Source organism: Trichosurus vulpecula, chromosome 1 (assembly GCF_011100635.1).
Source record: "Trichosurus vulpecula isolate mTriVul1 chromosome 1, mTriVul1.pri, whole genome shotgun sequence".
Lineage (NCBI taxonomy): Eukaryota > Metazoa > Chordata > Mammalia > Diprotodontia > Phalangeridae > Trichosurus > Trichosurus vulpecula.
In genome coordinates, this window is record NC_050573.1 from 382,138,679 (window position 1) to 382,144,678 (window position 6,000).

Here is a 6,000-nt window from a genome sequence, read left to right on the forward strand (position 1 = left end):
GTGAGAAAGACTAAATGAGGACCACTAATTAAAACTACAAAATTAAAGCTGACGTTTAATGTTTTAAGCTTTAAAAAGTACTTTAACTATATTAAATTACTGGATCTTAATCCTGTCGGGCATACTGCTACAGGTATTATTCCTATTTTCGAGATAAGGAAAGTGGGACTTAGCAATGTAAAGTGATTTACCTAGAGGCACACAGCTAACACCATTGGATGACAAATTCAAACCCAAGTCCCTCTCCTGACTTCAAGTACAGTGATGACAGGGTGGTTTCAAATCTAAGTGACTATAAAGAGAACAGTACCAGTAAAAGAATTAGGGAAGTTTTCAGGAGGGCTTGGTTTAGAAGGAAAGAAGGAGAAATGGCACTAGGATATACAGAAAGAGATATATAACAGGCAATTGATGATATGGAACTGAATTCTGGGAAAGAAACTAAAACTAGCCAGAGAGAGATTTAGGAGTCCCATGCATAGGAGGGGCTCTAATTTCTCTTCTGAGCTCCAGACTAGAATTACCCTTTTGTACATCTTGAACTAGGCAGTTCAAATTCAATGTACCAAAAGCAGAATTGTCTCTTCCCCCTAAACCCTCTCCTCTTCCCATTTTTCCTAGTACTGTTAAGATTACCACCATCCTCTCAGTCACACAGATATATAACTTCAGTGAAATCCTTTACTCCTCAGTCACACACCCTACATACGCAAGCTGTTGTCAAATCTTATTGTTTCAGCTTTCACCAAATTTCTCTTAGATAGGCCCTTCTCTCTGCTCACATAGCTGCCACTCTGCTACAGGACCTATCACCCCATGCCTAGATTATTGCAACAGCCTACTGCTTGGTCTCCCTACCTCAAGTCTCTCCCCACTCCAGTCCATTCTCCACTCAGCTGACAAAAGTGAATTTTCTAAAGCTACAGAAACACTCCTACACACAAACTCAACAAACTCCAGAGGCTTCCTTACTGCTTCCAGGATCAAATATAAAATCTTCTGTTTGGCATCTGAAGCCCTTTGCAACTTGGCTCTTTCCTGTCTTTCCAGTCTTCTTAGACTTTAATCCCTCCACATACTGAAAGATGCAGTAACAGTGGCCTACTTGCACTCCCTAACACATGATACTCCATCTTCAGACTCTGGGCCTTTTTACTGGCTATTTCCCATGTCCAGAATGTACTTCCTTCTCTCTCTGTGGAATGGCTTCCCTGGCCTCCTTCGAGACTTAGCTCAAGTCCCATCTTCTGGAAGAGAGCTTTCCCAATCACCTTTCTTCCCACTTCTAAAGCCTTCCCACTTTCTATTTACAGTGTGTGTATATATGCGTGTATTTGTATACACATGTCTATCTGCATGTTGTCTCCCCCATGCCTGCTTGTTGACTGGCAGAACAGATATGAGATAGATCAACACAGAAGAAAGACTGTAGAGAAAGCTTTGGAGGACATCCATAGTTAAGGCCTCAAAGACTGATGATGTTATAATAAAGGAGGCTAAAAAGAAGCAGTCAGTACAACAATACAAAAGAAAAGATCACTAAGAAGAAGTCAAACTGAGCAATGCAGAAAAGTACATACTAGGATAAAATATTATATCAATATCTCTATCTCTATGTTGTCTAGATATGGTCTCTCATAAGTGTTTTTATTTTGTCAAACAGGAAGAATCAATCAGTAGAGAGGGCAGGAAATGAAATGATACTAGGAAAAAAATCAAATAACATTTTAAGGAAAAAGTAAAAGAAGCAGTCAAATGGACAAATGAAGAACTAGGAAAGAGAAGTACAGAAGCAAAGGGAAGAAAGAGACAACATTCAGGAAAAAAAAGTGGTCGAGTCAAAATCAAACAGGCCATTTTTGTTAATATTTTGTTAATACTTATTTCTTAACAAACAGTATTTTGGAGATTACAGGTTTATGTTTCTAGATATGCTTTTTTTCATTTTTCTTTGAATATTTGTTTTTATTGATACTTAAGGTAATAAGCATTTCTTAAGTGCTTACTATGGGCCAGACACAGTGCCAAGTACTTTACCAACATCTCATCTGATCTTCACAGCAACCCTGGGAGTAGTTTATTATCCCCATTCTACAGCTGAGGAAACAGAGGCAAATAGCAGTTAACTGATCTGTCCAGGGTCACACAAAAGGAAGTGTCTGAGGCTGGATTTGAACTCAGCCTTCCTGATTCCAGACCCTGCCTGGGAAGACAGTTCTAAGACAGGACAACCAGAGCACTGTCCCAGAATGCCAAAATTTAGAAGAACACAGATCCTCTCCAGACAATCTTCATGTGGTCCCCATGTCTGATGGCCTTCTACCAGTCCCATGACAGTTCCTGGCATCCACAACATCTTGGACACTATCCACAACAAAGATTCAACTCTCTCAGGCCATGTTCTCTGTTCATCCTAGGATCAAGGATGACAATCACCTCTGCACTTTTACGTACAACTTTATCTCCTACCTGCAGCCTCTCTCATTTCCATGCTCTTCTGGGGGTTGGGAGTGATGGGCACATGGACGGGGTATTGGCTGGTGGGTCACCATTCCCCTGACTCTACCCTATCATAAGTGGCTCACAAAAATGAAGGTGAATGGCTCACAAAAAAATTCACATATATCACAATGAAAGTAAAGGCTACTATGTACTAGAGATGGGATCCCGAGGCCTTCCAGAACTCCCTGGGAGTTCTTCCACAGCCTAAGTCTTCCCTGCTATGTCCTCCAGCAGGGCCCTTCTGGCATCTCTCCAAGGCCTCCTCCTAAAGCCTCCTCCCCCAACCAACCTATGCCTACCTAAGGTGCCGGAATTCATACTTACAGTTCTGCCTAAAAGAAAGGAAGAACACGAGCAAAATCTTAGATTATCACATGAGGATGATGGGTTAGAAGGTCTATGAAAAGCATCTAGCTCATACAGAAAATTTACATTGAGAAGCAGTTAAGTACGAGGTAAGTTAGGTAGGGAGGGGCCAGATCATAAAGATCCTTGAAAACCACATCTGAATTTTTACACTTTTCTTGGCTCAGAAGTCTCCACTGGCTTCAAGATAGGAATGTAATGAAACCAATATTTTAGGAAGGTTAGCCTGACAGCTTATGATGGACTAGAGGGTGATACCTCACACACAGGAAGAATAAAGAGGAAGGAATAGAGGTGAAAAATATTTTAAAGGAAGAATTAGAAGCAGCAAACATTCAGACAAAACTCAATGAAATAAACTTCTTGATACGAAGGGGAGCATTGAAATTGACTACTGAAACTATGGAACTAAGTTCTTGGAGATTTTTAAGACTAAGATGGACAGGTGACACTAACAGAAAGTGTAGTCCTATCAGGAAGCAGAGCAATGAACTGGATGACCTTTTAAGGATCTTTTCACCTTTAGGAGTCAGTGAATTCTCTCCCTCCCAAAAGCAACGAGAAGCTGATGCCCATCTTTCTACTTGGCTTTTCAGGACCAAAGCAATCCTCAACTATGCTAACTCAGGTCAGGTAAGGAGACTTGAAGGAGAACTTAAGAATAACTTGGGTCTGATATCTCTTACCTTATTCTACTTGAAAGTGTATTCCTACTTTAACCATAAAAGTTATCTTATTCCTTTCTCATCTCTGGTATAAGTGCCATCATATTTCCCAAGTGGTCATCTGTCTTGCAATGTCATGTTCCATACAGGAGCCAGGCCACATGTGTCAAACATTCTGCCACAACGACACAGGGCACCCTAGCTAATTGTTTACAAGGAATCACAGTGTTATATAATTTCAAGAATGTATACTATGTAGCAATGCTGTATACATTCAAAATCTGTAAATTCAAGATTTTCCTCATTCCTTTTCTATAAAATGTATCACGAAATAAAATTGCCTTTACTAGCTTTGGCAATTCCCATTATTTGTTACTCAAACTAAAAGACACGTTCATTACAAAACATCAGTGAAAGAAATCATCCACAATATTCATCTCCAGACATAATTGTGGAGAAATGGACGTTAAACAACACATACGATTAGCCTGCTGACCATTATCATCTAAGATAGAAAGGAACAACCAAAGTGTCCAACTATTTAAGGTACTATATTACATCACAATATAGGACAGTTTTCTTTCACTCCAGTGCTTTTACTTCACACTAAGAAAAAAAGTGATCCAAAGTTCTTGCCCTCATCTCACAAAAGTATAAGCCTATGTAAACAAAGTAAAGGAAACAGTGAGGTTAGCAGGACCAACTAGAAAGACCAGAAAATAGATGTGTCAAACAAGCGCATTTATATTATCTACTTGTCTAGTACTCAATGGATCGCACATTCTGAGACAAGTCTTTCCCTCAACAATTTAAATACATCTATTTTTAATACAGCTCATAATTTATTTTCTGCTCTCTAAGGTTGTCCCAGCCACAAGAGATGAATTCTCGGCATCCAAATCAGCTGCCACGGCCTCACTAATTGTCACAATCTCTCCACTGCATTTATTTTACTGTTTTACAGTTTCCCTCAATTCCATTTGACACATAGGTTTGCCATACTTCTGGTAACGACTTCATCCTCTCAATGCAACTTCAAATCCAAAAGGCTGTCCCTCTTTTCCCCTTATGAGCCACACTCCTCTCCTTGACTGAATTCTCTTGCACCTCACAACCTTCTTCTTTCATCACCCTTCAGTCACCCCTTCAATGCTCCACTCCTAGCTCTCAGGTTGTCACCAATGCCTTACAAACTCCTGTCACCACCTTCCTACTCACATCAGTACCAGCAGCCACCCTAGCTACTCTTCTCCCACAACTTTCCTCCTCTCTCCCACTTCCCTATTTGACGCCTCATCTGAGGTATCCCCCAAACCAGCTCCATCACTGCCCCAAAACCACTAAGTCGACTCCCTACCCCACTCCCTTACGGCTCTCCTCAGCCCATGACCCCTGAAGCCAAATTCCGGTATTTTCAGTCCATCCAGTCCCTTCTATCACTCCATCACCTTCAACCCCTCCCTCCCTCCACAGCAGCCCTCTGGGGACACTCCCTCTTCTACATCTGCCCACTAGGGACCTTCTCCCTCCACATCTGCCCACGAGGGACCCCCTCCCTCCACATCTGCCCACCAGGGCCCCCTCCCTCCACATCTGCCTACTTGGGGATCTCCTCATCGACATCTAACTACTCGGGACCCTCCCTCCAACACATCTGCTCCTTAGGACTCTGCCCTACGCAGAGAGCCCCTCCCTCCACATCTGCCTCCTCGGTACACCCCCACACACATCTGCCTCCTCGGCACTCCATCTCGGTCCCCCCCGCCCCCCGCCCCCCGCCCCAGCTCGGCAGAGGTTCCCCGGACCCCCTCCCCCGGCGGTCTGACAGGTCCCTGGGTCCCGGCAGGGGCTCCACGGGCAGGGACAGCTCCGCCGCCGCCCTCCTCACCTGACTCGGGTGAGTCGCGGCTCCCGCGCCGCGGGCTCCGAAGAGGGTGGTTGGGGCAGAGGCCGCCGCCGGCCCGAGGAGGCGCGCGCCTGCTCAGTCCTCCATCTTTCCACGTCGCCCGGCTCCCTCTCGCAGCCCGCCCGCTCGCCTGCGTCCACTCGTCCTGTCTGCCTCTCTCTATGTCCTGGTCTCTCCGTGGGGAAGGGGGCGGGCCGAGGGAGGTGCCGACGCGGACAAACTGCCCGGGAGGCGCGGGGAGGCGGGGCTTGTGGAGTCCCGACTTGGGGAGTCACGTGGGCGAGGCGCCGAGCTGCGCTTTCTGTGCCCCGCAGGATGCTGGGAAATGGAGTCCGCTTGGGAAGACATCCACGTGTGCGTGACACCTGTCATCCGATCCCAGGATCACAGATGGCCAGAGGCAAGCGGATGCGTGCTGGTAAATGTTTATCATCCGGTTCTGGGCGGGGGACGTAGTCACGACACACTTTTCAGTTTCATCTGCATTATTAACATTTTCTCCATCCTTTCTTAAGTCTAGACTGTCAACAAAGCAATGAATCAAGCCCCGATTTGTAGCAT

The 6,000-nt window shown here is 44.8% G+C and overlaps 1 protein-coding gene across 2 annotated transcripts in view; it reads right to left on the reverse strand.

The window, feature by feature from the left end:
• DYM (dymeclin) overlaps positions 1-5,725 on the reverse strand; it is a 622,593-nt gene extending 616,868 nt beyond the window's left edge. Inside the window, exon 1 of one of the 2 annotated variants that reach the window (XM_036759110.1) lies at positions 5,422-5,725. The gene's annotated coding sequence lies outside the window, so the exon portion shown is untranslated. The remainder of the gene's footprint in view (positions 1-5,421) is intronic. The other variant, XM_036759118.1, reaches the window with a different exon arrangement.
• Positions 5,726-6,000: the final 275 nt, after the last annotated feature.